The sequence below is a fragment of the Cupressus sempervirens genome, chromosome 6 (genome assembly GCF_028749045.1).
Source record: "Cupressus sempervirens isolate cs-2001-9-10 chromosome 6, ASM2874904v1, whole genome shotgun sequence".
Lineage (NCBI taxonomy): Eukaryota > Viridiplantae > Streptophyta > Pinopsida > Cupressales > Cupressaceae > Cupressus > Cupressus sempervirens.
The window spans coordinates 317,448,007-317,463,549 of NC_143123.1; positions in this window are offsets into that span (position 1 = coordinate 317,448,007).

Here is a 15,543-nt window from a genome sequence, read left to right on the forward strand (position 1 = left end):
TTCTCTTCCCTTTTATCTTTACACTTCCATGTCCAAGAGTATTGAGGGTTTCAAGAAAAAACCTATTACCAACCCTACCCTCCACAAAGGCCTTCTTCTCCTCGTTTACTATTTTTTGAAAACTCAAACTAGAGGAAAATCCCTTAGTGACCCAAGTTGTGCTTCAGAGGACACTGCCAGTTCCAATTCTAGGGATGTTTAGGTAGTGAAAACTAAGGATGAGGAAAATGCCACCAATGACATCTGTACCTATAATCCCCACATTCCTAGTAGAAAGAGCCCTAGATGCCTCCCTCTCCCTCTCCCCAAACCTGAGCCTCAGGAGGCAGATAGTGAGGAAGACAAGGAGACTGACATGGACTCTAAGGATGAGGATAAGGAGCTAGGGAAGGATAATTTGATAGAAGAGGAGAATGGGAGAGAAAGCAACAAGGAGGAGGTGGCTCTTGATGCCCCCCTGGGAAACCCTAGGAAAAGAAAAGCTGACTAGGCCTTGCCCCAGGTAGACTCGAAAGCCCAGTGTGTTGAGACCCCTAGCCCTATCCTGCCCACATCACTACCTAAGGAGATGATTGAAATTATGGTGGAAGAAAGAGGGGAGGTGATTAGGAAGAACAGGAGGAGGGCTTGGAGGAATTTTAACTTGGATACTACAAGTTTGGGTATTGTTAGAGAGCCCATGAACATCCAAGTGTTGGAAGACCTTGATAGTAGAACCCACTATGATGAGCTAATTGACCCTGCTTTGTTGGTCATTTATGACAATGCATAGGAAACTAGCTTCAACCTCTTAAACAACATGAAGAATAGCTTGATTGATAACGTATGTTCCATAAAATGGTTGTTTCAAGTAATTGAGGCTCTAAAGGATAAGAAAACTTAGGACAGCAACCAGAACATCTGTAGGGACTAGGTGACCACTAGACGGAAGAGAGATCGGGAAGGCAGTCATAATATCTACAATAGCCAGGACACTAGAGATGAACAGGAGAACAAACTCTCCTTGGTTGAAAAGAAAGTCTAGAGGTTTGATTTCATCCACTAGATCATGATAAAACAAATCATGGACACCCTGCACACCTTGAATGAGAACATTGTCAATCTGGGGGATTCTTTGATGAAAGTTGGCCTTGGTGGGGACACAATGTAGAAGACTAGGATGGACTTTGGACAAGAAGAGGCTGCTCAGAAAGACTCCAGGGACCAAGAAAACTAGGTGGAAACCCATACCAAGAACTAGGAAGGAACGAACAATCAGAAGGATAATGAAGTTGCAAAAACTCTATAGGATCTGGATAAGGACAACCATTAGTTTGTTTCTCTTTTGGTTTTTCTCATAGTTTTGTTGGGTGTTGGATTTTGCCTCCTAGCCTTGGGCCTTTTGTTATTTTTGGCTTTTCGTGGCAATTTCATGTTAGCTAGACTTTTTTAATTTCTATCTTTATGCTATAAAACTTTTGGGTTTTAGGATCCTTGTAAAACCTGTTTTACTGAATCAAAAACACACATCATAGAGCATACTAGAAACATTACCATGGTTGGGTTTAAAAGATTAAAATCAAATCATCATAACGTCACAAATGCAAAAATCCCAAGCCTGTAGTAACATCCTAAGACTAGTCAAAGCTAGGTCAACACCCAAAACTTGAAAGCATAGACAAAATATAGAACACAGAATAGTCTCATAATTTGGTTTGATATTGGAATGCATGGTTGAGTTAAATGTAAGGTTTCAATTTTGCTTCAATGCAGTTTGCGAGAACCTACGATTTACAATTTACCCCATTCTTATATTTGAACAATTTGCACAGTTGCCCTTATCTTATAACCAATAATTCATTATTTTTAATAAATAAATCATTTAAATAATGAATAAATTTAAAATCTTATTCCATAATATTTATCATTCATATAAACTAAATTAAACTTTATTTAATTAAATTCAACTAATAGTTATAAAATAAACAATATTAATATATTATTAATTATGAATTTCTTAATAATTAACAAAATTTATTAATAAATTTATTAATAACTAATTAAAATAAACTATATTAAAGATTGATTAATTAATTATCAAACTATTAATTACTAATAAAATTTATTAATAAATAATAATTTAAATTAAATATAATTTAATAGTAATTATAATACAAATTAAGAAAAAGAATAAATGCATTTTAAAAAGCATTTTAGTCTCGTCGGCCTTTGCCTCTACAAGCAACTGCCATGCAACCGCAGCCTATCTATCGTCGCACGCAACAATATTTAATATTGTTGATGCGGTAGCAATATAGACTATGCCATAGGCAGTGGTAAAAGTCGTGAGGAGAGGTAAGGGGGGGAGGTGGAGGTGTCACGGCCCTGCTTCCCATTTTATATTATTAAATTTTATTTTATAAATTGTATTTTACTTATTATTTTTCTTTTAAATTTTATTATATTTTAAATTATATAAAATTTAATTTCAACAATAACCCCCCTCAATTTCGTTTAATAAAATGTAATAATATAATTACATAGTGATTATAAATTACTATGTAATTATATTATTATTATTATAATATATATATATATAGTCAAATACAAAATCTAGTATGGAAACCTAGATCAAACAGCTAAATTCTATATAATAAAATTTATTTTCTTATCAAACCCAAAATTCTGATTTCAACAACCAATTATGAAATAGGTTCTCACAATTGTTTGATTTCTTATTCAACCCCATTCATAATAAAAACATAATTCCCTAAAATAAACTCAACGAGGTTTTTAACTAGATTTATTCATAGATATTATTTTCAAGTAACGAAGAACGATAATACCAATATGAGGGATTCAAACTCCCATCGCATAAATAGATGATTCTCAAACAAAGAACAAATATTTGCTTACAAGGATTTTGATCTAAAATGTTCTAAAACCATCACACGCAAAAGACACAGAGAAGATAGAAATTGAAGAGCGAAAACCATTGTATAAATAGACCATGAGATCCTACCTAGATCTGATGCTAAGACAACAACCGTATGAAGATTGTGAGAGAATTTACTTCTCTTAAAACCTTCTCTCTGAAAATTTTCTCTTCTCCAAAATTCCCATCTTTCGAAAATGAACCCCCAAATTGTGATATGGAGTTCTCTCCTAAAATCGAGGCACTAATTGTGCATTCGCCCAAGAGAACTCTCTACTCACCAAACTTCAACTCTAAATTAACTTTTCTTTATCTTATCCATGCACTTTTATTGAATTATAAAATAACTTTATTTAATTTCACTTGACTTCTCTTTTTTATTAATTTATTAAATTTGAATCTCATGCACAAGCCTTATGCAATTTAATTAAAATAAACTTTATTAAATAATTGCTTACTCTTTCTTATTAATTTATTATATTTTAATTTCATGCATACACTATATACAATTTAATTAAAATAACTTTATTAAATTATGTTTTCTCTATAGTTAATTATGAGATGTTTTAATAATATATTTATTAATTCAACTAATAATATTATTTAGAGTTTATTATTTAAAATAAAACTCTTAAATAACTATTATTAATTTAAATTAATATAATTACGCCTAAATTAGAACCAAAACTTTATCTTTAAGTTGAATTTTTTTATTTAATTAATTCACGAGATTTTTTTTAATAATATATTTATTAACTTAATTAATAACATTATTTAGAGTTTATTATTAAAAGAAAACTCCTAAATAATTATCATTAAATAAAATAGATATAAATATGTCAAAAATAGAACTTTAATATAATCTTTTAAATTTAATTCTTTTATTTAATTAATTTCTCAATTAATTAAATATAATTAAATATCAATTTTCTTTATAAAATTTTCATTCAATTATCTTTTAATTTGATTTAATTATAACAAAAAATCACTACATACCCACAAAACCAAAAATGACAACTCAATTGAAGGCAAAGAACATAATCAAACTCTAAGGTCACAATCATAAATTCACGTCACTTGACAAATTTGGATGGGTAAACTAACTCAGATACTTGTCCTATTCTTCTAAGACAAATGGGTTTAAAGGTTAGGATTTGGACTTAAGGATTTATCTTCCCTCTCTTACCATTAAGATAATGCGATAGGGTACACTCATCCTGGCAATTTAGGAAAGTTGATACCCAATACCTGCAATCTACATAAAATCCACGCATGTACAAACACATATATGCTAAACTAAATAGGCAATGGTAGGAAGTGGTGCATCGTATAGATCTCGACTAGCAAGTGACTACGACTCCCTTAAACACATCAGAAATGTCATACATAAAGAAAATATACATGCACACCATACACATGCAATATGGGGTAAGTATCCATAAGAAAACACATATGATAATCCATCTAACTAATCATCATCAATAACTGAAATCACTATAATAATCATCATAAAATCAACTAAATATGAAACAATATCTAATAATTTGAAAGATAGTGCTACTAATCAACAAGCATAAACTAGCCTAAAAGAATTTGACAATAATAATAGAATGCAAAATAGGGGCAGGCACTACAATTAGCTTCGATCTATGGGCTATAAGGTTGATGAAAATGAAGTCAATGTTCATGTTGACATGTTGTCCAAACCAATGGACAAAAGTGAGAAGAGGTTTGATACCTATAAAGAAATTCTTGCAAGTAATCTAAAGGATATGAAGACACCAATATAACTAGGAGGAGATCGACAGGTCAAGTCCAACAAACACTTGGTGAAGGATTTGGGACATATGGTACAACAACATTGGTGATAGATGATCCATAAACCAACATCCCCTCCACCTACAAAACAAGGTTTACTTTAGTGGCAAATATTTTCCAAATGGCTAATCTCACTCATCGAGGACCCTAAATTTGGTGAATTTTTTTGGTATTTTTTGGGTGGCAACATCACCAGCAATTTATGAAAATTGGGTTGCATTCTCAAACCAATTGCCAAAAATGATACAATTTTTTTTATTTTGATGATGACTTTTCCAATAAAATCTAATCTTTCCACATGGTAAATTAAATATTTTTGCCCACAATTTTGAAGCCATGTCTTAACTGATGGTCACATTTGCCAATCTATGGTAAAAATTTAAGTTGGTTATAGGTAAAGCACATATATTTGACACGTGTCTCTATTCCAAAGACTTTATTAGGAAATTTTTATCCTTCTAATCTTTGGCCCAAAATATATTATACTATGGACAAGTGTTGTTATTTTGAAAACTTTCTTTGAAACTTGTTGTTCTTTAACTTTTTAGCCTGAAATGGATTTAGAGTGTTGATTTAGGATCATCTAATGGTCATCAAATAGGGTTATTGTATATTGGATGATAAAAATTTATGGTTTCTATATATTTTTACTTTTGGTTGCGATTTTTTGAAATAATTGAAGATTTTTCATGATTTTACAAAATTATCATACAATGGGAGGAAAATCGCCAATAAAATTAAGTTTTTTCCTATTTTGAAAAAAATATCCGATTCAAATTAATTTTTTTCCCCTATAATAATGTTGGATTCACCATGATTTTATACATTTTTCCAAAGGGGGGTTTCTTAAAGTTATCCCTACTACAAAAGAATAAGGAGGAATGCTACTCGATCAGTTATCAAGGAACAAAATATTGAACTAGTAATGAAGAAGAGCCGACTAAATAAGGAAATTTATAAGATGAAAAAATATGACAAGAAACAAAACAAGTATATAATTTGATAAAGAAGCTTCAAAATTGAAGAAGAAAGGGTTGTAGAGTAAAGAACCCACAATTTCAAAGAATATTTTAAAGGTAGAGTGGGAACATGAGGATCAACATTGATGAAGAGAAGATAAAAACTTTTTAATGAAGAAGATAAGAAGAAAATTGAGGAAGCAATTTTGTAACATCATCATAAATTCAAGAGAACACCCCTAGAGCTACATTTAGTTATTCTTGATGAACTACAACAACTTATTGTTGTAAGGTGGTCATTTTCTCTACAAATGGTCAATGACATCATTGAGAGATCTCTAATGGAATCTTAACTAGAGGCAAGTCCTAAGGATTCCAAGATATTGTAATGACGGTATGCTCTGATACCACTGACAAAGGGTCACACCACCGTTACCAACTCACAACCAAGAATGCAACAATATGAAGACAATTTTATTATACTTGAAAATCCAGTAGTAATTACAATAATGTTTTTGCAAGATGTCTTAAGATCCAATCCAAGCCTAAGCTAGTCTAGATCCACACTCTAGTAGAAACCTCCAAGATCTCAACTTGTGCTCGTAAGCCACCAAGCAACCTCCTTGTTTCTAAACCACATTCACTAGCTCTTCTCTAACCTTATCCAAGATCCAAGTGTAAACTGCCTCACATTCGGTGCTTTGTCTACACACTCACAAGTCCATCACAATCCTGCTATAAACTGCCTCACATTCGGTGCTCTGTCCACAGACTCAGGAAAATTCACTCTTCACTTTCTCCTTCTCTTTCACACCTTCTACCTTTCACACATTCAATTTTTTCCTTCCAAAGCTTCTACTTCTCGAGCTTCTACTTCTCAAGCTTCTCCTTCTCAAGCTACTCCTCCTCAAGCTTCCACTTCTCAAGCTACTCCTTGAGCTTGATTAGAAATGCTCATATGCCTTGCTTAAATAGGCACTTACCACCCAATACATGACTTATCCACAACCTTCTAGAATTCCTCCACAACCTTCTACAACTTCCATAACCTTCTACAATATCCACAACTTTCTACAATATTCATAACTTTCTAGAATTCTACCCACACACCTCGATAAATGGAATGACAAAAATTTATTTTTATTTTTTTCTATTATGCCACCTATGCACCTCGAAAATAGAAATCCCCTTTTCCTTTTTTTTTTCCTTTTTTATTTTTTATTATTTCTCCTCTAATTTTCATCACTTTCTCTCTCCTCCAGAATTTTTTTTTCTTTTCAATTTTTTTTTTTCAATTTTTTTTTTTTTTTTTAAAATAATTTTCCCATGCAAGATGCTCCTGCATCATATTGTATGAAGATCACAAGAAATAGTTTGGATTAAAGGAAAGGGCAATGAGAATTCTCATGGAACATACTCTAAGATTACATGATGAAACACTCAATACATAGAGAAATATTTTAAAGAGTGATGAGAAAATACAAGGATACTCATCAACCGTTCAAGTTGATGATACCTTTATAGTTGAAGAGATAATTGGCAGTGTGGTAAAAGATAGTCCTAATAGGTATAAGAACTAGAAGAATAACATGAGAAATCACCAACCAATGAGGCTAGAGATGTTGACATAACCTCTCAACTAGAATTATCCATAGGAAAAAAAAAATGCAATTGCACTTTAATAGAAAGATAGTCACCAAGAACACTAAGAAGAAATGATTGAAGAATAATATCAAGTAATAAGAAAGCTAAAGTCTTGAGTCAAGTATGTTGAAGAAATGAAAACTGGTGAAACTTTTGATAGAGGAAGAAGTTGAATATTTAGGTGAAGAGGAAATCATTCCCTCATCAATGGATGTTAACAAATTGAAACCTAAATAATTAATGGAATGTTTAGCAAAGGTAAAGAGAAAAGGAATCAAAAATAAAAAGAAGAAGAGTCAAGTATTGAAACAAGTCAGAAATATCTTAGTTGAGATAGTAACTAAAGTAGAATGCAACAGGGTTGACCTAGTAACTAATCAATTGGATACCTTAATCAAAAAAAAATCTATGATCAAGAGAGGGACTTATAATTTACAACAATGAGCATGGTTGAAATAAACATGGAAATTAAAATGATAGGAAAATTAACAAAAAAAGTTATTGAAGTCATAAGCAAGCTGATAGATTTAGTAAATGAGGTTAAACCAACACTAACATATACTAGAAACACATTCACTAAGCTATCAAACTACTCAAAGTTTTTAAAGGATTTAGAGAAACAAAAATAAGAAGCACATAAAGGTTTGGAGAATCTAAACAATCGACTTGACACAATATCAAGTCTAATTACTATATTCAATGAAAAAGTGAAGAAATTTTTTAAAATATTGAGACAACTACATGTAGAGAAAGATAGTAGAGTAATGAACATACTTGAACTTCAAGAACATTTATCCCCTATCTTGGAGGTTGTGCAATGAAACTTAAAGACAATAGAGGAAGTACTGGGATTACCAAAGACAGATTCAATTGATAGATTGGAGGAGACAACAACAAAAATACAAGAACAAGTAATTTCTTTGAGTCGCTTGAAGAAGACATGGGAGACATCACTAGAGCCAGGAAAGGATAATAAGAAGGTCATCTTTGATATATTGTAAATTAACAATTACATACTATTAAACATTACATCTTTGGCATTGTAGTCAAAGGGGGAGAAGTTTTGAGATCATAAGGAGAAAAGAGGGGGAGAATTTCAAACACCAGACTATAGAAGTTCAAAGATCAACATTAAGATTTCAAATAATAGAATGGTGAATATTAACTTAGGGGAGTTCAAAGCTCAGTGATCTCCAATGTATGTCCATCAATGTTAAAGGGGGATATTGTTGGCATTCGAAGACTATTAGGAGATAAGCAACATTACCTATTGGATATAGTATTAAAGGAGAAAAAAATTATATAAATAATTACATGGTTATTATATAGTTGTCATTAATGAAAACCCACAGTATCCATAGAATTGATCAATGATAACTAAGCTTACATATCCCAACAAGTTAATTGGTAAAGGAATAGGATAATCAATGAATATAGGACTATTGGAGATATAAGAGGAGTAATTGAGAGGGGAGGAGTGAATTAATTACCACTAAAATAAATCCAATATTCCTTAGATGTCAGTACAAATAAAAACTTTGATTAAACTCTATTATGTTGTAACTCAAAAAGCACACATGCACTCAATTTACACTAGTGTAACTCAGTAAGCACTAAAATAACTCAGCAATTGTTTAACATGAAAATCTTAAGATATTATCTATGATTAATATTACTTAACTTAGTTGCATACACATGAGAGAAATAGCATGAACACAAATGGCACCAAGATTTAACGTGAAAAACCAATTTGGGAAAAACCACCAATTGCAACTAGTTACTGATTTTCACTCTTCTGAAGTGAGCCTTGTTAGGAGCCAATCCTATTTTAGGTGTGACCCTATTAGAGGACTTGATCACCCTATTAGGAGTGGCCTTATTAGAGGTCTTTAGTCAATGCAATCTAGAAATGCCACCTTGTTAGAGGATTTACAAATAGTTGTTAAGACAACTTTGTTAAGAGATTTAGATCACTACTACAATGTTTAGAAAGTAACAATGAGATTACTTGATTTATGATGCAACTGAATTTTTTATTACAGATCTCAATTCTAGCTTGAGTACTTGATCCTTCCTAATTGAATGTATCTTTGTAGCTCAACGAGGATATTCTTCTTATCCTTATAATTTGCCTCCTCTAAGCATCTTCAAATCTTCTGTCCACACATTCAATCCTCAAATAAACCTTATATTTATATCTTATGCATTGTCAAGTCAGCTTGAATAAAATTTAGAATACTTAATATTCATCTCCTTAGTCAGCTAGAACCACCAACTAAATCAATTCAACTCAATATGTCAAAAGAATAAAATATTTCGTTAGTCAACCTTGCTTGGTAGATACTAACTCAAAATGATTGTCTTGTGTTAACCAAGTGAATTTAGTTAACAATGCATATTCACAAAGTTCCTATGGTAATTGAGTGAGCTTGGTTAACACTAGTTCCATCCAAAATTTCCTTTACTAACTTAGTGAGCTCAGCTAATACTCAATTTTTGTGAACTTCGCTTTGATGCCCCAGTGAACTCGGTAGACATTGTCTTCTGAACTTGGAAAACTCTATAATGCTCGGTAGACATAGGAAATTATCTTCAATGTCCAAGTGAGCTTGGCATACACTGACTATCAATAGTATGAATTTTTTGTAACATCAAAGGAAATACACAATTAATCAATTATTTTCAACAATCTCCCTCTTTGGCATTGATGGCAACACAACATGTCATAACACAATGAAATTTTTCAAGCAAGAATAAAGTAAGGAACATATCATTAGTTTAATTTTGATTCTCATCCATGAGAACTCCCTCTATCAATGTGAACTTCCTCTACCTTTAGTTTCTTCCTCTGTCAATAAAATTCAATCTTCAACATCTTCTTTTGATAGCAAACATCCTTCTTTGATATCAAACCAAGTTCTCCTTCTTTGACATCTTTGTAAATATATACTCTCCCTCTTTATAAAATTTCTATGTGATATGACAGAAAACTTCTCCCTCTTTTAAATCTCATGCCAAAGAAAATATGTAGTAAATATCAATATATATCATTTACTAATTCATTTGCAATATGCCCTTGTCAATACTACATCAACTAACTGATCTTCAATATGCTTTGATTGATGCATCACTAAACTTCATCTAGTGAGCTTCAAATAGGGGAATGACCCCTAGCTTACCTCTTAGATACAAAAATGCATCCTTAGGTAATGGCTTAGTGAATATGTCTACAATTTTTTCTTTAGTATTCACATATTCCAATCTTACCTCTTTATCTTGTATTGATTGTCTTAAAAATGATATTTTATAGCAATGTGTTTGGTTTTGATATGTATCATAGGATTATTTGATATATTAATTACACTTGTGTTAACATAGAATATAACTAATAGATCCTTGATTTATATCTAGATACCTACCAACAATTGCTTGAACCAAACCATATTTTAACAATTAATTATTACTGCCACATATTCTGCCTCTGATGTGGACTAAGAAATACAATTGCGCTTCTTGCTTATCCAAGATAGTAATCTTTTACCAAGAAAGAATGCTCCACCAATTGTCCTCCTTCTATCATCAAAATTTCTTGCCTAATTAGCATCAGTGAATGCTTTCAAATCTAAATTGGCTCCTTTTTTGTACCATAATCCATATTCTTCAATACCTTTCATATACCTCATGATTATCTTAATTTCCATCATGTGATTTGCTTTGGGATTTGTTGAGAATCTTGTCACCATATCAACTACTAATGCAATATTTGTATGCCTAAAATGTGGGCACACTTCTATGAGTCATTATATTCAAAATTGCTTAAAAATGAGGTCTCGGATGGTGGCTCATAGCTCTCTATTCATGGAGTGCAGGGGTTTGTAATGGAGGCCTTCAGTGTGACCTAGTTTGTGCCCATGCAAGTACACCATGAAACAAGAGATTCAAGGATCCAATATGCATGCAAATGAAGATGAAAACTAATCTATATGATAAAAATGCAAAATCTAATCTATGAAAGTAAGATCTAATCTATCAATGCAAGATCTAAGCTAATATAAAAATTAAAGGATAAATTATGATGATGGAAGCCATGCATGCAAGAGAGAATAAGACAAGAAGATAGAAGTTCTCCACAAAAAGCTTTAGTATTCAAACTCTTTCTTCAAAAATCACTCTCCAAACTTATAGCATAACAATAGCATAATAATGGATGTTCAAAATGAGGAGAGGGCTCTCCCTTATAAAGAAGATTGGATGATCAATATTAAGAGGGAAAACAGATTTAATCAAGGGTGGAGAAAGAATGATCTTTGTGAAATAAAGATCCACCATTGAGAAAATAGGAAAAGAATTAAATGAAGAAGAAAGTGGAAAGAGGAAAGAGGAAAAGATAACTCCCACATTAAGTATAGAGAAAACAAAAAATAGATTTATTTAATTTTTTATTTGTTTTATTTCCTTTTTCATGTGGGAGAAAAGAGGAGGAAAATTAAATGGAATCCCACTAACATTTAATTTTTTATTTGTTTTATTTCATTTTTTCATCAAAAAGAGATATTTAAGTGGGATTTTTATTTAATTAAAAAGGAGCAAGTTCTTCTAATTAAATAGAAAATATTTAATTAAATTAAAAGAGGGGTTTTTCTCTTAATTAATTAAATGTGGATGAATTATTTAATTAAAAAAGAGGTTTTCTTTTAATTAAATGGGGACTATTTTATTTAATTAAAAGGAAGATTTTATTTTAATTAAATAAGACTTAGGATAAAATGATTAACCTTAAAAATAATAAAAATTTGAATTTGATCAAGGAAATTGATTTAAATTGATTTAATAAAATATTGCAAACCATTGATTTAGGAAATTTGATAAATTGAATAATGGGGGCCCATAGTCTAGGTGACTATTTTAGGGTGCATACATTTGCCCCTCTTTGACTAATGTGTGATCGATTTGGGAACACATGTAGTCAAAGAAAGAAATTGAAGTGTGAGGTCGATTTGGGATCACAAAACAACCTAGATGTATGGTCGATTCGGGAACACATCAAGACCAAGAATACAAATAAATTTTGACTTAAAAAAGTTGAAGATAAAATTGATAAAATCGAATCAAGGTTTAAATTTGATAGATACTACCCCCTCGTGATCGAAATTGAAATGGGATAGAGGAGAAACAACAAATTGATAAATTTGATCAAATTGAACAAAAGATAAAGTTATTGATGTAAGATAAAAGATATAAGAATCACATAACCTAGGTAGATCATCAAGTGTGAAATATTATGCCCCAGAAGTGAATTAGAAGAAAAGAAGTGGGGAAAAAGAAAATGGAAGATAGTTTGGAAGATATGGAAAGAAATAGAAAGAAGAAAAGAAAATGCCCCAAAATCAATCAACTGTTTAAGATAGAGATTTTAATTAAGATCACAAAAGAATATAAAGAAATGAAGATCAAAACATGACCACATTCGATTAAAATTCCACAAGAAAGATGAAGGGAGAACCCTCTCAAACTCATAATGCAGCCTAAAAGTGCAAACTAACATGAAGTCTAATAATACAAGCTACATGAAAATGCAAAGGTGTACTTGCAAAAGAGAAACTATAACATAGGATTTTGTGTTCATCATTCATTAGAGAATGTAAAAGATCCTATTTTCATCATTGGGCCATTATTAACGAACATCAAAAAATACACAATCATCACTAGTTACAAGCGTAACTATGAAGATATGAATGTGATTTATATCGGATTGGAATGTGGAAAGATTCTAACATAAGCATCAAAGACATAAAGGTCAAGATGACTTCGATGTTAGCTTACCCAATTTGATGTAGCAAAATCATGCTTGCATCAAGGCATAGATGCCAAGATGACCATAAGAACAATTGTGCAAAAACAATCAACGATGATGCCTCAAATCTCTTAAGTGTTTCAAGGGGACAACAAGAGACACCCTAGAGTTTCAAGATCACGCCCACAAGTAGAAAATAAATAAAAACATGCCCCATGCCCCAAGTCCTCTAGCTATGCATCTTGGAGAGACTTATCAAACAAGGACACTCAACAAAATCAATAATAGTCAGCACATAAAGAAAAGATCATGACATAAGTCAAGCATTAAGTGTTGCATTTAAAAATGTAAGTATGTTAATTGATATTGAGTTCTGAGGATAAAGATCAAATTCTTGCAAGTAGGTAAGATCGCAAGACAAAACTAGGTAAAACCAAACTGATAAGTGTTGAGAAACACTCGATGTCAACGGTTGTACTGAAAAATACAATTGGGGTAGTGTTGAAAAACACCATTTGTAAGGTGTCCTAAAGACTAATGCATCCAAGAGACCAAAGCTAACATAGTTATGCCTCCTAGACAAAGACCAATTCCAAACCAAGGCAACAAGGACAAGGCATGATGGAGAAAGGCCAAGTGTCGAGGACATGCACTAAGAAATAGGGGTGCAAAGACCTCAAGTAGCGCCCATTTCCAGGTTTTCACCACTTGGATTTTTATTTTATTTTTAAAATTTTTTTTTTTTAAATTAGAACTTTTTATAGTTTTTTTTGTATTTTTGTTACCAAGGCGCTTGTTTCTAGGTTTTCACCAAGGCACTTTTTCTCTTTTTTTTTTGAATTTTTGAATTTTTTGAATTTTTTTATATTTTTGAAATATATAATATTTTTGGAGATACATCAAAGCACCTATTGCTAGGTTGTCACTGAGATGATCATTTTTTCAGGACATTTTCCAATTTTTAGAATTTTCACAATATATCATTTATTTATTTATTTGTGAAATATATCATTTTTTTGTATTTTTGAAATATATCATTTTTTTGGATTTTTGAAATATATCATTTTTTTGGATTTTTTTAGGATCAATAAATATGTACAAAGAATGAGCATCAAACTCTCAAGCAAGATCACATTGTGTAGTCCCAATGTCTAACAAGGTAGAGGATATGATCGAGCAACAAGCTAGTGTATATGATGGATAAGCAAGGAGTGTATGAAGCAAGTGAAAGTGATCTTCAAGGACTGACTCCTCAAGAGTACCCAAGCTAGGGAAAGATTGTCATGTAAAGCATATTTGAACAAGAAATGGAAGGCCAACATAGGATAATTCACTAAAGCATAATGTAAAAATGGGAAAGATGCAATCCAAAGGAGTAGACATGTCAAAAGGCTTCATAGCATCATATTTTACTCTCTTTTTTATTAGATCAAGACCAAAGGGGTAAATGGGAAAAGGATAGCGAAAGAATGGAGGAAAATAGATATGAAGGCTAAATATGAAAAGAATGAAAACAAGAACATCATAAGATAGCTCACAAGATAGTCAAATGTTTTTGTATAGGTCAACATTGTCAAGATCAAAGAGAGAAGACAAAATGGATGAAAGATGTAGAAGAACTATGCATGATGCTTGATTATCAGGTTTTCATCAAGGTACTTATTCAACGCACCACAAGGGAGTGGTTTTCACCATAGGTTGAATTTATTTGTCTTTACTTTTGCTACCAAGGTGCCTGATTACTAGGTTTCCACCAAGGCACATTTTCAAATTTTCATTTTTTTTTCATTTTTTTTTTCAATTATCAGGTTTCCACCAAGGCACATCCTTTGACTTCATCAAACTCAACATAGTTAAGAGTTGATTCTATGTTAATCATCATGATGTTATGATTTTTCTTTTCAATAATTTCTTCTATAGTCATTGTACTATTAGGAGCAATGTAAGCATTGTTTAAGTATTTCAAACTGGAATCATTGATGGTTGCTAGATGAAACTTCATAAGTTCTTTCCATGCAGCAAATTTGTCTTTGTTCAACTTCAGAATCTCTCTTCTGTAAGACATCCTGATCTTTAGCTTAGGTCCTTGAAACCTTCTCTGCAGGCACCAAGAAGATCTGATACCAATAGTTGGAAATATAAGAGGAGTAACTGAGAGGGGAGGGGTGAATCCATTACCACTAAAATAAATCTCAAATCATTTAGATGTCAATACAAATCAAAACACTGATTAAACTGTATTCTATTGTAACTCAGCAAACACACATGCACTAGTTTACACTAGCAAATGTTTTAACTCGTTAAACACTAAAATAACTCAAGAATTGCTTAACATGAAAATATGAAGATATAATCTATGATTGATCTTACTTAACTTAGTTGCATACACATAAGAGAAATAACATGAACACAAA